The following is a 17726-nucleotide window of genomic DNA, read 5'->3' as shown; positions in this document are numbered from 1 at the left end:
TTACAACGCTGTTAGCGTTACTGACAAAAAAAATGCCGCGTTACTATAATTGAGCTCACTGAAGCGGTTTTCATCCGAGTAAGCTCTCTCTCAGCCATAGGACCTGCAAAGTTTTTTTCTCTGGTGTGTGCTGCGGTTAGTCATACACAAATATAATTTTAAACTGATAATAATGTATGATGCGCTGTGTGTGTGTCTGTCAGAGCATGCGCGCGAAGCACGAGCTAAAACCAGAATAGGCCTACCCTTTTTGATGCTTGATCGAAAATATGTGAAATTAGTTTTTTTTTCTAGTCGACTAGTAGTTGTTCATTTAAGCTATTAGTTGACTAATCACATTTATATTAATTTAATTTCTTAAATACTGGAGAGAATAAACCATAATAAGGAGCGTTTACATAATATAGGCCATATAGCACTCAAGGGCACGCATAATTGCCATAAAGAACCGGCAAAAGTAATGATTATGAGTGTGACAAAAACAGCAAGGAGACATTTTAATTGTTTATTAATAAAGTAATGTTTTCTGAATCAGTGTCGGCTGCAAAGATGAGGTTGACATTGCTGATTCTCATTGCTGATCATCTGCTCATATGGACGCGCCTAGAGAGATAACGCACATTTCATTCGGATTAGGCTACATAATCTGAGTAGCCTCTTTCTTTTCGTGTTTAATTACTTCATTTTCGTTAAAGTAGATATTTCAAGCATTCTATAGATATATTTCTGCGAGGCAAGCAGCCTCTGAGTTTCGGTTCATTTAGCCTATAAGACGCGCTCCAGTTCACGCGCCAGTGATCGCGCCCGCGCCTCCATGTCATGATTTTATTGTCTGCTATATTTGCTTGTTATATATTAAATCCAAGCAATTGGTTGATGAAACATAGATTAAAATTAAGATACAATTTTTACAAAACGAAATTCACTTCAAAGAAAGGCTTTCTATAAAACAAAACTTAATGAAGTGTTTAAAATTATGTCTGACCCACTCCATGTCTCCCGATATATTTGCGCATCTTATGATGCATCTTACTCACGCTGTTCACTTTTCATAATCGAATAAATGGATTTAAAACATAACATAGGACTATTTAAACATAAATATGAAACTACGTTTTCTTTAATGGCTACCAACACAGTACAGAGAAATTTCATGTCGTGAGCAAGAGCGGATCATGAGTCAGGAGTCGCATCAAGAATAATTTATTCTTAGACTTATATGTAATATTGGGGGCATTCAATTTATTTGGCATATTTTTATTTTTATTTTTTTTAAAGTAACGCAATAGTTACTTTTCCTGGTAATTAGTTACTTTTATAATGATGTAACTCAGTTACTAACTCCGTTACTATTTGTGAGAAGTAACTAGTAACTATAACTAATTACTTTTTTTAAAGTAACGTGCCCAACACTGCAGATAACTGAACAATTCAACAGTATGTTCACTGTAGATTTGGGTCTTTTTGTCCTCGTCTAATTGTTGAAATTTATCCAAAGAAGTGTCCGTGTGGGAAACTAGAAGCATGAATACACATTTAGGATTTCAGTCAGTTGGCATTTCTCAAAGCTACTGAAATTTTAGTTGTGATTAAATCAGGATGCAGCTAAGTTTACATTCAAATACATTTTAATGAAGTGAAGTTTCTTCTCTGCTTTCACTTTCTGCTCTCAGTGCAGTGCTGAATGTGTCAGTTTGGCAGCGTCTGTCGGGAAAAGCATCTCAGTGCTGCATTTTGCTTTTCATTCTATTTTTAACAATGTGACATTTCTGAAAGATGTGACAAAACACAGAAACCAGAGCCAAATGACTGACCAGTCTGAAACTCTCTGGAAAATGACAGCTCTCGACTGACAGAGGTCACGTCACAACTTCCCCTGAGATTGTAGATCTGAAGACAAAAATAAACACTGGCTAGTTCATTTGGGAGAGTGACTGAATTCAATGAAGAAAAGTCTAAAATCAACAACTACGACCAAAACACACCGAACTACTGAGAATTTCCTTAAACTTCTATATTTTCTATTTTAGAGAGAGAAAAGGAAGTTAAAGGAAGGGAAATGTTTCTCACTATTTTTTATCTTTGACTTGAAAAAGTGACAGTTTAAGTTCATGATCAAACAGTCTCCGGAAAGGAGGCAAACTCTGTTTTTGGAGAGGAGGGTCACGGCACTTATGATGTCAACTGAACACACACACGAACACGACACTGGGTGTGTGAGGACGGTATTGAAGCTTCTGCTTCATGCTCAGGAGTTTTTCCCACAGCCGAATGTATTGAATCTGCTTCCACATGTACAAAATCAAAACAAAGTGAAGATTTCAGTATCTCAGAGACACTTCAGATACAGTGAGAATCTTGAAAAAATATGGAAAAAAGACATGCTATTATTACGAAATATGAGTTTGGGGCACTTAACCCAGATAATTAACATTTAGAATTCTTAAAGGTAAGAGTAGGGAGAATATGCTGTTTATTTCTAATGGTTAGAGTGGAAAATGAATTAATTACATTATTAGGACTTCATAGACTTCAGGGAAAACAAAATGCTAGAAACGTGCAGAAAATGTCCCTTTAATGTTTTACATGAAGAACTGATGATATATAAGCAAAATCGTCATCCATGAGCAGGTTATTATCAATGATCTTGTTTTTCAACATTAAAAATGTTTAACGTAAAGTATTTAATTTTTATATTTAACATATTGTTCACCCTGATGAGATGAAGACACTTTAACCTCTATACTTTAGCTCTCATAGTCAAGTGTTCATCTTTACTGAAGTGTTGTGGGTTTGAGAGTCTCTATAATGATGGTTCTGATCTCAGACCTGCTTTTGAGTGGAGAAGCACCAGCTAAACTTAATGGCTGTTGACATGCTCGCACTTTGTAGGTTACATCCAACATCTCACTTGACTTTCAGCAGGATTAAATGTGAAGATGAATCAGCAATAATTTCCAGAAACAAATCTCACCTGGTTTCTCCGGAATGAACAAGCCGTATTATATGCTGCTGTAGTTGTTGTATGCGTTTTCCTCTAATATCAACACTGACATTTAGCCAAAGGTCAACAGTGAGGTTAGGGTGGAAACTGTGAAGTCACTAGTTACCCACCGAGTGCTAATGAGGTGTATGTGTTGTTATGGGCAAATGCCAAAATTTAGGGTGTTGAAATCCTCAGAAACATCATTTCACCTTCAAAACAAACATGAGTGTGTTGCTGGGTTTAATAGTGTTGTTTGCTAAGCTACTACATATGTTAACAAACTCTCAAAACACTTCAGCAAATAGATAGCAAAATGCTAGCAACCCCTCAGAACACCTTAGCAACCACACTGCAACATTCTAACCATTCAGGACACTTTAGCTACTGTATCATAGCATCATTAGTATCAAAGCAGCAAACTTAACTCAGACAACCATCACTAATTTTTCTTGAAAATGTAAAAATCTAGATTTATTCTGTCACCTCAAAACACGTATTTAGCACTGATTTGAGTTTTTAAATGAATCAGAGCAAAATAACAATCAGGAAGCTTGCCTGTTTTCCTCTAAACTTGCTGCATTTATTTTGTTGAGGGAATGTTTTGGGTGTATGAATGTTTTAGGCTCGATTCACCTTCGCTGGGAGTTTGATTGACAGGTGATTTGCATCTGAATCCACCATTCTGTCCCACAAACAAACCAGACAGGAGAGTTAGTAGATTAATGTCGGTGGACTTGAACTTGAAAAATGGTGTGTATTGAAGTCTATCTGTGGTTGAAACAACATATCTTCTGATGTTCATTCATTATATCATGCTATAACTAGTAGGAAGATGATCAGTTCACGTGCAGCTACAGTGTCACGACACATTAAAGAGCCACAAAATGGTATTTATTGTTTGAATTTCTTAAAAAACATTTAAAAAGCGGAGACTTTGTTTCATACCAAAAGTAACCCGCTCTGTCTTGCCTGTTGGGGCATTGTCAGTATCCACTTTGCTCTGCAATGTATTTTTCACTTCGTGAAAACATGATGTGTGGCGTGAGAGTGCCATGGCTTGTCAGACATAGCAACAGTAACTAAGGGGGTGGGTCTTTGCAAATAAGGCTCAAGAATAATTTTGGCAGGAATAAAAGAATAAAGGAAAATGTTGTGCCATGAGGAAGAGAAAAATGAAGCAGCCAAACAAACAATATGTTGCTTCAACTCGCATTTTTAAACTAGCATGGTTTCTGTTCCATTTCAGCTTTTGACAAAACAGCACACTGTTTTTCATGGACTTTTTCAGGAAGTACCTAAAGAAAAGCAACTATTAATTATCCCTACAATACGTTTCCTGTAGCACATTGTGTGTTTTTGTCTGAACATGCTGCTGTGGAAGCGCCTGACGATGCAGTTTAATAGTTTACTAGAACTGAGGGAATTTTCTCAGAGACACTGAGAAACTCTTTTACTTTCTGTTCAACAGTCCCTTGACGCTTTGCTAAATATGCTGTGTCTTCCCAGCAGTCTCTGCTGATAATTTCACAGTCGCACATATTAAAGTGCAAGTTCACGGTTTTGAATATTTTTTCTATTTCTGCCGCTCGTACACTTTCCATCCCGACGTCAGCAAAGAGACAAAAAGTCCAATAACAAGCAGCTTCGCCTTTCCTCCTCTTCCAATTACTGATAAAGACGAATAGCAAATGGAGAGCAGAAAACTGCTGGAGTGTTTCAGGACAATGTCTGTAGCTCACTGATCTGTGTCATAATAATTCCACCCGGCCTGTCGCTCCGGTCCTGAACACTCTCTCCAGGGAACCGAGAAGAAAAAAAATGTTTGTGTCCCTCCGTTGTGCTCCGGTGCTGCTCTGATTTGTAGTGAGCACCTGAATTTGACCACTTCTCACTGTTATTGCCTCTTGCCTCTAAAGACTTCTCTCCATTTCAGGAGCTGTGATTTGTGGAAGAGCAGAATGGGCCGCAGACATCATTAGAGAGAGCTGATACTAGCGGGACGCTCCAGCTGGAGCCGTAATAGTGCTTATAGTGGCTCTCACTGGCTGAAATTGCGATTGATTGTGTTATCAGGTTAAAAATGGGAACGCTGTGGGTTTGATCCACTGTGAGGAGAGAGACTGGGAATGTGTAAGTGTGAGGAACGCTCACAGATGTTGGGCGCTAAATAAAAAAAGGGTTATGAAACGGACAGGACATTATGTTACAAAGGTTTTCTTCAGGTTCCTGCTCTTCTTAAGTTTTAGAAAAGATCTCAATAATATCTCAAACTGTGCTCAGATTTGCCCATAAATAGTGCCAGTCTGCAATCAAAAGTCAAAGATCTCAATATGAACTCAAACATTTCTCGTTTAATAAGACCTAAAGATCAGAGCTGCTGTCCACATTCTTTTAATAGCTCTATACTCTTCTTTCACATCAACGTTGTTTCATTTGTGTTTATTTTTAGGTCTCCCAATGGGTTTTCTGAGGCTAGTCTAAATAAAACAGATCTAGTACTCCATTAGGACTCTTGAGCTATGAACGAGCAACTCTGAGCCGTACAATTGTATAATACTATTGCTATAGTGTAGCAGTTTGACTCCAAACAGTTTTCAGAAATCTAATCTTGAATGTTTTATTGGTTGTCAGTATTAACAAAATAATTTACAGCAACAGCTGTCTTGTTAAGGGGGAGTAAATGTTCAGATGCAGTTCTGATAGTTTGAGATAACAGAGGGAAAACACTGAATCTTTAGTGAATGATGAGCACAGAGCTTCATGGAGAGGTGGAGTGAACTGTGTGATAATGAGATGGGCTGAGAGCATCTGTTTGACCCTCTCTGGAGGCTTTTGTCCTCAGGCACCACTGCAGCTCCATGAAGGGCTGCTCTCTTCTGCCCCGCTGCCTGTGTTAAGAGCTCAGATGTGAGAGCAGACCGCAGGGCGTCAGGGGTGCTGTGGACCGAGAACGAGTCTCTCCACTTTACCATGAACACACACACAGAGACCCAAATGCTTCCCTCTCTTCTCATATTCAGCTTCATATGCTCCTGAGCTTAATGAAAGTCAGTGGTAAATGAGGGTCGACATTCTGCTGTTCACTGTTTCAGGACATTTTAAAAGGTAATTTTTGTTGGCATGTGTCTCTGAAGACTAGAAACGGAGTCTTCAGAGACACACTGAAACTGACAATTAGGAGTCGTGACCGCGTATTGACTTCTCTATGCTGCATTGGGAGTTAAAATTCAGTGCTGTTTGAACCAGGTGCAGGAAGTAAGAACAAAGATGACTGAGAATGAAAGGAATATGTGAGGAATATGGAGCCCAGGTGCATGTAGGAAGCACAAACTGCGCCCAAATCAACACAACAAACCCACCTAAACCATAACAAGGCTTCATCAGGAAGTCACAGTGTGAATTCAATAAGAGAAAAAGCCACAAGAGCACATATTTCATTTGTCTGAAATAAAAACAGTAATTTTAGGTCTGTTGCAATTTATTCAACAGCGTGATTCAGTCAAACATCTTCGTACTGAACTGAAATTTGTGGCCCAATTAGCCAACAAAACTGCAATTAAGGCAAACTGCAAACTGAGTCGCCACATGCAGAAACATCAACAGAAAATCAATGCAAATTGGGCAGATAATTCTGAAAATTAACATCCAGCTGAGAGACTTTAAGGTCTGGAAACATTTCAGATCAAGCCTTCATGATTTACCTCAATAGAAACCACTGGAACATCTCAAGACGAAAGTCCTTTTGATCAGCAACTGACGAAACTCTCTGAATATGTTCTAAATGCAGACCAGAATCACAACAGCACCTCTGACGAATAAAGCACAATTCTTTATAGTAATTTATAGTATATGTTCACAACAAAACCACAGCATACCGTAGCTGCACATTAAACTGCATGTTTGTTCTGAAAGGCCTCAGAAAGTCCACTTTTCAGTGGAAAAGGCCTCCTGACTCATTTCATTAACAGTTCATTAAAAATCCATTAACAGATAAAACAAAAAGGTAAGGAAAAAACAAGTAATCTTCCAATCATCACACATACAGTACCGGAAAGCTAATTAATATTACATGTATAGGTTTTTCTTTTTCAGACCACAAAAGGAGATATTTTAAAAAATGTCACACTCATGGTCATCCATTTATGGATATATATATTATAGCATTGAATAGCGACCAGCATCAAGCTTTAAAAAAGATGCACAGAATGATCCCATGTGTCGTATACCCCACATGTTCTGGGGTTATACGATAGGGTTTGGTAAAAATTAAATAAATGAAAACAAATTTAATTTAACTATTTAACGAAAATCCTGACCTTGGCCATTGGTCTTCTGTGCATGGCTATGATTCTGTTAGTGCCGCAATTCACTCTGACTTTCCTAGAAAAAGCACCCAAGTTGTGAGAAATATAGATTAATAAAAACGCAACATAAAATACAATGCCTAGAAATCTTATTCTTCACTGGGTTGAATATCTCCAGACCGGAACTCTGGTTGTCAGATGACAGTCAGAGTGACAGTAGACAGATAATTGGAGAACTTCTTGATGCGACACGCACAATGGATATATTCACCTCAGAGAAGAAAGAACATGGATTGTATTTCATGTCAGCGAGACGGAGTGAACTGTGGCACTAATAGAGTCTCACGCATGTGTTTTTTTTTTACCAAACCCTATTGTATACCCCCAGAGCACTTATAAAATTCAACACGTGTAGCACTAAAACATTCTTCGATACTTTTGCGTCTTTTTTTAAAAGCTTGATGCTGGTCACTATTCACTGCCATTATATGGATGAGCGTGAGCGGACATTTTTTTTTTTTTTTTAATTCTGCTTTTGTGGTCCAGAAAAGAAAGAAGGGCATACAGCATTAGAACAAGACCAGAGTATGTAAATGATGACTTAATTTTTAATTTTAGGGTGAACTATCCCTTTAAGTTCACTTAAAAAAAAAAAAAAAAAAAAGAATACTTGAAGTACATGAGATTATTCTTCAAAATGTACTGTCATAAACTTAAAAAAAAATTGGTTAGAAGTATATAACTAGTTCACTTGTAGTATAGTTGTGATACTAAAGAAAAGTATAGATATACATTAGTTCTGTACTCAAAGTTTATACTGTTACACTTAAAGTATACTTAAATAGTATATTTACACTTTTCTATAAACTTGTCAGTATAAGTCAAGTATATTTATGTACTTTTGATTACTATTACTTTAAGTACTATTTAAAATACTTTTTGCATATTTACATATAATTTTATATCTATGTTTAATGCCCAAATAGTAGACAAAGTATATTCTATGGTGGCCCAGTAGTGCACAACACAACAAAATTAAAAAAGCAAACATAAGTTCACAACACATCGGAATAAAGCCACAACACAACGAAATAAAGCCACAACACAACGAAATAAAGCCACAACGAAATAAAGCCACAACAAAACGGAATAAAGCCACAACACAATGGAATAAAGCCACAACACAACGGAATAAAGCCACAACACAACGGAATAAAGCCACAACACAACGAAATAAAGCCACAACACAACGGAATAAAGCCACAACGAAATAAAGCCACAACAAAACGGAATAAAGCCACAACACAATGGAATAAAGCCACAACACAACGGAATAAAGCCACAATACAACGGAATAAAGCCACAACACAATGGAATAAAGCCACAACACAACGGAATAAAGCCACAACACAATGGAATAAAGCCACAACACAACGGAATAAAGCCACAACACAACGGAATAAAGCCACAACACAACGAAATAAAGCCACAACACAACGGAATAAAGCCACAACGAAATAAAGCCACAACAAAACGGAATAAAGCCACAACACAATGGAATAAAGCCACAACACAACGGAATAAAGCCACAATACAACGAAATAAAGCCACAACACAACGAAATCAAACCAGAGAAAAAATAAAAAAACAGATAAAAAATAAAATCAGACTTGTTCAAATTCCAAAGCTTGTTAGTTCATGTTGGTAAGACTGACAAGCTTTGTAATTTGAACATGTCTGTTTTTAAATGTTAAAAGTAATTTTAATTAATACAAATTATACGTTTTAACCACTTGGTGTAACGTTCCCTTCATCATTCGCTGCGGTAGCACGTCAAATCATTCACAGGTATAAATATGAAGCTATTGTGCACTTAAGTGATTTTGAATTAATATTTCATGTCGATATACAGTGGTTACATACTGTTGAAACTAATCGTGGTGTTGATATCACTGCCGACTCTATAGAACAGTGGCAAGGAAAACTAACTTTACCCAGCTCTGAGAGCCCCCTAGTGGTCGGGAGCATTTCTGTTGTGTTGTGGCTTTATTCCGTTGTGTTGTGGCTTGATTTCGTTGTGTTGTGGCTTTTTTCCGTTGTGTTGTGGCTTTATTCCATTGTGTTGTGGCTTGATTTCATTGTGTTGTGGCTTTATTCCGTTGTGTTTTGGCTCGATTTTGTTGTGTTGTGAACTTATGTTTGCTTTTTTAATTTTGTTGTGTTGTGCACTACTGGGCCACCGTAATATTCTCTTATTTATATTTTAAAAGAAGTTTACCAGCAACACACTTGAATAAACTTCTCTTTTGTTAAGACTGACAAAATCTTGTTGAGAACATATAACAAGTGTTTCATTTTAGTAAAAAATACTAAACAGAAATTGATTCTGATCAAGCAACTGAAAGCTGGATGTTGAAAAATGCAGGCACAGAATGTTCTGGAAAATCAAAGGAAAGATCTGTGGGAATTGCACTACAAGATTGAAACATCAAAATGTCAAATAGCAAGTGAAACACTTTATACACTCAGTTATCTCAGTTTAGGGCACTTTCATGTACATCTATTTCCTAATTGGTTTAATCCACTGATGAATGTTCTGTCAATACTGTAATCCTGTAACACTGTTGAAGGTGAAACTATGACGATAGAGTGTGTGAAAGTGAACAACTGCTCTGTCAGTCGTCCCCACAGACCTTCATCACATCACATCAGTTCAACATGCTAAACAGACTCACACTACAAGAGCCCAGCACTGCAGTCAGGCCAGTTAAACTCTTATCCGAGTTATAAAACAGAAGAAACAAGACAGAGCTTATAGCATTAACAGCTGAGGTGTTTACAGCCTAAAGCGTTGACCGTGCTAATGCTGGATTGAATGTTTTCTATTGCTGTTTCAGGGCTATTGAGAACTTTTTAGCTGGTTTAATAGGAGAGATGCTATCCTCTCAGCCATGACTGTTGCTATAAAATGTCTATTCCTAAACAAAAGTCAGATTTTGAAGACAGAGTCTTAGATTTTTCTAATAACACAGAGGTTTTCAATATAATGACTTTATGGATATATAGTGCAGTGAATCTGACCTAACATGAAGTGAAGTTAGCGTTAGCATTATATTTCAGGGTTTGAATGATCATGATTCCTTACTGAACATGTCTGTACTGCAGCAGCTGTTTAAGATTAAGTAAATCAGGGTAAACAGAGTAAATAAGTTCATGTGTTTACATTTCTAACAGTGTATTTTCAGTGCACTGAGGGTAAATAAGCAGGTTGATATTAATAAACAGCCCTCACACATAGAACTAGCATCAAAAGAACTAGCGCTGTCATGTTCATGGACAAGTGCTTCAAACACAGATGCCTTCATAGTCATTAAGTGTAATAATAATGAATAAACTTCATTAAGTCTTTTCAGTGGTTTGGGATTCAGCGTTTCGTCCTCTCAGAGCTCTGTTTCCTCTGAGACAAATAATTGTAATTGTAAAAAAAATAAACATGTAATTATTAATGGAGTCATAATTACATCAGGTGATGTGTAAAAAAGTCTTCAACTATTGGGAAAGCGGCACTCTAGATTCAAGTCTATATTTGTTAACAAGGCTTTGTGTGAACAGATTGTGTTAAATATGGTGGTAATTTCTGCTCTTCAACTGTTAAGTTAAAACTCATGTCAAAACTTCTCCAGGCCCCAAATCAGCCTCAGACTCCAGAGGGTTAAGTAAAGCTAAGCTGGTCCACCAGCATTCCCACTTCCCATGATGGTGACTGACCAGCAAACCAGCATCTAATGCTGGTCCCAGCATTAGCAATGCTGGATTTGTGTGCTGTTACGTTTCTAAACTTACTACTTACATTTGATGAAGACTAGTAGGCAAATCATATATACATTGCTCAAAAAAAATTAAAGGAACACTTTGAAAACACATCAGTGTAATGTGCTAGGAACGAAAGGATGCCACATCATTTGATGGAAATGAAAATTATCAACCTACAGAGGAGTGAATTCAAAGACACCCTGGAAATCAAAGTAAAAAAAAAAAAATTATACACCAGGCTAGTCCATTTTGCTGAAATTTCATTGCAGCAACTCAAAATGGTACTCAGTAGTTTGTACACAACGTTGGGGCATGCTCCTAATGAGATGACGGATGGTGTCCTGGGGTATTTCCTCCCAGGACCAGGGCATCACTGAGCTCCTGGATAGTCTGAGGTGCAACCTGGCGATGTCAGATGGACCAAAACATAACGTCCCAGAGGTGTTCTATTGGATTTAGGTCAGGTGAGCGTTGGGGCCATTCAATGGTATCAATTCCTTCATCCACCAGGAACTGCCTGCTTACTCTCGTCACATGAGGCCAGGCATTGTTGTGAACCAGAAGGAACCCAGGACCCACTGCACTAGAGTAGGGTCTGATAATGGGTCCAAGGATACCTAATGGCGGTCAGGGTGCCATTGTCTAGCCACTAGAGGATGTCGGGCCCTCAGGCCACCCTCATCAAGTCTGTTTCTGATTGTTTGGTCAGAGACATTCACACCAGTGGCCGGCTGGAGGTCATTTTGTAGGGCTCTGGCAGTATTCATCCTGTTCCTCCTTGCACAAAGGAGCAGATAACGGTCCTGCTGATGGTTTAAGGACCTTCTACGGCCCTGTCCAGATCTCCTAGAGTAACTGCCTGTCTCCTGGAATCTCCTCCATGCTCTTGAGACTGTGTTGGGAGACACAGCAAACCTTCTGGCAATGGCACGTATTTATGTGCCATCCTTGAGGAGTTGGACTGCCTGTGCAACCTCTGTAGGTCCAGGTATCGCCTCATGCTACCAGTAGTGACACTGACCCTAGCCAAATGCAAAACTAGTCAAAAACAATCAGAAAAGATGAGTAGGGAAAAAATGTCAGTGGTCTCCACCTGTAAAACCATTCCTGTTTTGGGGGTCGTCTCATTGTTGCCCATCTAGTGCACCCTTTTGTTAATATCATTAACACCAAAGCAGACTGAACAGATCAATTTCCCAGGAGTTTAACTGACTTGATGCTATTCTCTGATTAAAAAGTGTTCTTTAATTTTTTTGAGCTGTGTATATAGACTAGAATATAACTGGGCTCTTTTGAGTTGGACCAGTAAACAACCACCAAAAACTCCCTAGGGACCACCTAGCAACACCCTAACAACCAACAGATAGACAGACAGACAGGCACCAGTCATTTTACTTTATGGAAATATATTCAGTTTTGATTTCATAATATTTATGCCTGGATAACAATATCTTCATATTTTTATACCGTATCAAACAAAAAATGTTCCTGTGATTTAAACAGAGAAATGAAGGAAACACAGCTGAAAAGCAAAATGTAGAGTTGCATTTATTCTTTTCTATTATGCTTCTCTTTATGAACTGAATGTTACCGTGTGTCTGTGCTGAATGAGAACAGGTGTGCGCTGACAGACGGAACCCTGCTGTGAGCAAAACCTCACATTCATTTCTTCTCACCTCCTTCTGCCTTACTTCCTCTGTCGCCTCAGGACCGTTCGCCCTAAAACAGCCTCAAAGAGCAGTGCAGGTATTAATACAGACCTTCAGATAAACCTGAATGTTCAGAACTAGACCTCAGGCTGTGTGTGTTTGTGTGTGAAACAGACTGAGGTGTGAGAAACGTGATGAATAATTGCTTTAGTGGAGCTAGAGGAGGTTCTGCTCTCTGAAAACACAAGCTGTTTGTTTATTTTGATCTTGCGGTTTTTCCATACGCTCTTGTTTCTGTGTCTCCCGCCATTCGCTGTGCCCTGGTCTACACCCCCTGTTTTGTCCCTTCATCTTCCCCTCAAGGATTCCTCAGCCTGTTTTAATAGCAAATGTGAAACACAGTGAATGACGGGGAGAGATGGAATTTCTCCAACTTTGCATCATCATCATCATGATTTCTGTAATGTTACAACACTCTGCCAAATGGAACCTGTTCAATCCAGCACACCAACACTATATCAACTACAGGTCATACACCTGATTCTAATGACTTACAGGTACAGCAGTGGAACTCTTCACTTTCCAAAAAATAAAAGATTTATAAATAAAAGATACCGGTGTACAATGATGGTATCAGGTGGAAATATTGTGGTATTTATTATATTTAAAATTTACTTTTGCCTGAATTTTTTGTATTCCTCATTTGTAAGTCACTTTGAATAAAAGCATCTGCTAAATAAATAAATGTAAACAGGGCTTGACATTAACTTTTTTTGATTACCAGCCACTGTGGCTAGTGGTTTTCCAAAGTTACTAGCCACTCAGCATTTTCACTGGCCACATTTTGCTGTTGGGAAATTACATTTTATATGATTAAAGTTGACTTTGACATGCTTAAATTACTTGATTTTGAGTCATTTTACTTGATTTAGAGGATTTAAAACCCTTTCAAACTTTCAAATGCAGATTGACCACCCAAACCAAGACTACATTGAATATCAGTTTTATAAGTTATTTTTCATTTTATAAGGTTTTTTTTTTTTTTTTTTGGCTATATAAAAGAACAAAGAAGCAAATTAGCAAATTGCAAAAACAACAGTAAAGTTAAAAAAATCTTTTTTTCAGATACAGTACGTTTATTTAACATGTACAGTGGGTACGGAAAGTATTCAGACCCACTTAAATTTTTCACTCTTTGTTATATTGCAGCCATTTGCTAAAATCATTTAAGTTCATTTTTTTCCTCATTAATGTACACACATCACCCCATATTGACAGAAAAACACAGAATTGTTGACATTTTTGCAGACTTATTAAAAAAGAAAAACTGAAATATCACATGGTCCTAAGTATTCAGACCCTTTGCTGTGACACTCATATTTAACTCAGGAGCTGTCCATTTCTTCTGATCATCCTTGAGATGGTTCTACGCATTCATTTGAGTCCAGCTGTGTTTGATTATCCTGATTGGACTTGATTAGGAAAGCCACACACCTGTCTATATAAGACCTTACAGCTCACAGTGCATGTCAGAGCAAATGAGAATCATGAGGTCAAAGGAACTGCCTGAAGAGCTCAGAGACAGAATTGTGGCAAGGCACAGATCTGGCCATGGTTACAAAAAAATTTCTGCTGCACTTAAGGTTCCTAAGAGCACAGTGGCCTCCATAATCTTTAAATGGAAGACGTTTGGGACAACCAGAACACTTCCTAGAGCTGGCCGTTCAGCCAAACTGAGCTATCGGGGGAGAAGAGCCTTGGTGAGAGAGGTAAAGAAGAACCCAAAGAATTGAGCATCTCTGGAGAGACCTAAAAATGGCTGTCCACCAACGTTTACCATCCAACCTGACAGAACTGGAGAGTATCTACAAGGAGGAATGGCAGAGGATCCCCAAATCCAGGTGTGAAAAACTTGTTGCATCTTTCCCAAAAAGACTCATGGCTGTATTAGATCAAAAGGGTGCTTCTACTACATACTGAGCAAAGGGTCTGAATACTTAGGACCATGCGATATTTCATTTTTTCTTTTTTAATAAATCTGCAAAAATGTCAACAATTCAGTGTTTTTCTGTCAATGGGGTGCTGTGTGTACATTAAAAAAAGAAAAAAAAAGAACTTAAATGATTTTAGTAAATGGCTGCAATATAACAAAGAGTGAAAAATTTAAGGGGGTCTGAATACTTTCCGTACCCACTGTATACATTTATTTACCATCTTTTGTTGTTTTATTAACATTAATGACAGACAGGTATTTATTTGGGGGCTGCTGAATGCATGGACGTAATATACTGACACATATCCAGTTATTACCCAGCTGTTTACGTCCACTTAAGCCATAACCGACTGTATTCAAGCGAGATACTCCAGACGATGGACATTTTGACATCTGTGTCTGCGTGTATTTGCCAATTAGACGCAAGGAGATCTGATCGCGCACAACGGAGAGAGAGCGCACGTGAGAGAGCGCTTCTGTTGTGTGTCATTCAGTGCGATTTCGCCTCTCCCGCCTACACTAACAGCAAGTTATTCAATTAAGAATTGTAATTGAATTGTAATTTTGTGATACGATGATCTTCGACGATCATTTGGCTGTAAGCTGAAATTAAATTCATCCCGCCAAAGTGGCTAGTGGGAGTGACTGTCTTACCCTCCACAGCTGAACTCTACCCACATTTGGCGGGTTGGCGGGCAGTGTTGCCAGATCTCGCGAGACAAATAAGCAATCAGGCCTGTGAAAACAAGCCCAAAACAAGCGACTTTTTCTACGGACCCCCCCCCCCCCCTTATTGTTTATTAAAACAAATTTTGATGTCACCGTATTCTGTTTGAACCTTATTGTGTATCTTTAAGACGCTATTTTAATCATCGCAGTTTCACTGTTCGTTTACCTAAAAATGCCACTCAATGTATATAAGAAATATGATTTATAGCCTATGTCATTTAATTCAGTGATAGTGTGTAACCTATTGTATTTTCTACATTTGTAGGAAACAACACACATAAACACGCTTCTCAAACAGCATCCCAAGATTGTTTTAGCCTATATCAACTGGATTCAAGTTTTTTTGTTTTGTTTTTTGGAAAGCTGGAGTAGTGCACCACTTTTTAATGGAAGATAGGAGGAAGAAAGTTTAATGCACATGATAAAAATAACAAACACATTATGTAATATATATATATATATATATATATATATATTTAAATGAGTACGGAAAATAAAGTTGGTTTAATCAAAAAGTCTTTAGAATTATAGAATAATCTGGCATCGTTCTGAAGGCAGCTGCCTGCGCTTGAGATGCTCTGTTGAATATTATGTTTATTACACAAACAATATGTTAAGTGTACATTTATTGAACAATGATTGATTAGCCTATATGTATTTATTTATTGTAAACTTTATTATTAAGTGAAGTAAACATTTAGCTGGCAAGATATATGAGCGCATGTTTTATCCGCCGATCAGATGCGCGTCAAAGTTGTGTTCGTTACTATAGCGTAGGGCTGGGCGATATATCGCATGCGATTCTCACGCGCATTTCGTCAGTAAAGCCGGTTCCCTGATTACCGCTAAATCACTATCACCTGCTTTAAAATGGAGCGCCTATTAATAGACAGAGCCGTAATTCACTGATAAGCCAAGCAAAATCGTGTTCATTATCGAAGTCGATTCATCTTCGATACTGAACGCGATTTTGCGTGGCTTGTCCGTGAACTACGGCTTTGTCTATTAATAGGCGCTCCATTTTAAAGCAGGTGATAGCGATTTAGCGGTAATCAGGGAACCGGCTTTACTGACGAAATGCGTGTGAGAATCGCATGCGATATATCGCCCAGCCCTACTATAGCGACAGTAGAATCCGGGTACAGTGTGTTTCAGAATCAATCATTGTAAAAAGAACTTTTATGTCGTGATCACGAGAAAAAACTCTGCTGTCTCCTGTGTGTATGGGGAAAGGGGAGGGACAGAGAGAACCGGCTAGACAAACTCCTACATTTAAATAACATATAGAAAATATCTGCTTGACAACTTATTATGGAGCTGGGGGATCAAGCCCAAATAAGCAACTACACTTTAGAAACAAGCCCAAAAAAACGCGACCCGCGACTAACGATATTTGTAAGCGACTTTACAGAAAAACAAGCCCAAAGTCGCTTATAATAAGCGGACTTGGCAACACTGTTGGCGGTTGTTAATGTCAAGCCCTGAATGTAAATATAAATGTGATTTACTCAAACAATTAGTTTAAAACACTAATTCATTAAGAAATGAATAAAGTGACTGCCTTAATGATTAAGTCATTGAAACATTCACTCAACCAATTTGTTTAAAACACTGACTCATTCAGGAGTGAATAAAGTGACTGCCATTATGAGTGAGTCATTAAATCATTCACTCAGCTGATTTGTTTAAAACACTGATACATTCAGGAAGGAATAATGTGACTGCCAAGTCATTGAATCATTCATTTAAATGATTTGTTAAAAATGATTATTCATTCAGGAATGGCACTACGTTGTGTGTGAGTTAGGAGAATGCATGTCTGAGCTGTGCAACTGCTTTGTTTGGAAATATTTTTTATTTTTAGTTATTGAAACAAAAAAAAAAGTAAGTTTCACTCTTAGTAAACAACACACTTGCTCTTGTGATAATGAACAAATATACTATTATGTGTGTTATAGAAGGTAATATACCTGTTATAATGACTATTTGTTACAGTACTATTTGTTGACAATATATGAATCAGTGTCCATCATTTTGCGAGCAACTGGTGATGAAGAGAAATGCCATGTCGCAATATTGAAAAAAAATTCATTTTAAACCATGAAGGCGAGCCAGTGGATATCACACAAACATTGTGCAAACTTTGCGTGAGATTTATGCAGGTGAAGAAGTCTCACATGCCAGTCACTACAGAAACTGAAAGTAAAAACTGACTGAGCTTTTGGCATCTGACACTGCATTCTCTTAGAGAT

General features: G+C 37.9%; 1 protein-coding gene and 1 long non-coding RNA gene across 2 annotated transcripts in view; one reads left to right on the top strand and one right to left on the bottom strand.

Moving 5' to 3' along the window:
* The window catches only part of LOC125246445 (thyrotropin-releasing hormone-degrading ectoenzyme-like), a 166174-nt gene that overhangs the window by 50388 nt on the left and 98060 nt on the right, over positions 1-17726 (top strand). The window lies entirely within an intron of this gene.
* The window catches only part of LOC125246448, a 69364-nt gene that overhangs the window by 45891 nt on the left and 5747 nt on the right, over positions 1-17726 (bottom strand). The window lies entirely within an intron of this gene.

The sequence above is a fragment of the Megalobrama amblycephala genome, linkage group LG14 (genome assembly GCF_018812025.1).
Source record: "Megalobrama amblycephala isolate DHTTF-2021 linkage group LG14, ASM1881202v1, whole genome shotgun sequence".
NCBI classification, from domain to species: domain Eukaryota; kingdom Metazoa; phylum Chordata; class Actinopteri; order Cypriniformes; family Xenocyprididae; genus Megalobrama; species Megalobrama amblycephala.
Note: the sequence above shows the minus strand (reverse complement) of the source record. Positions and strands in the feature narration are given on the sequence as shown.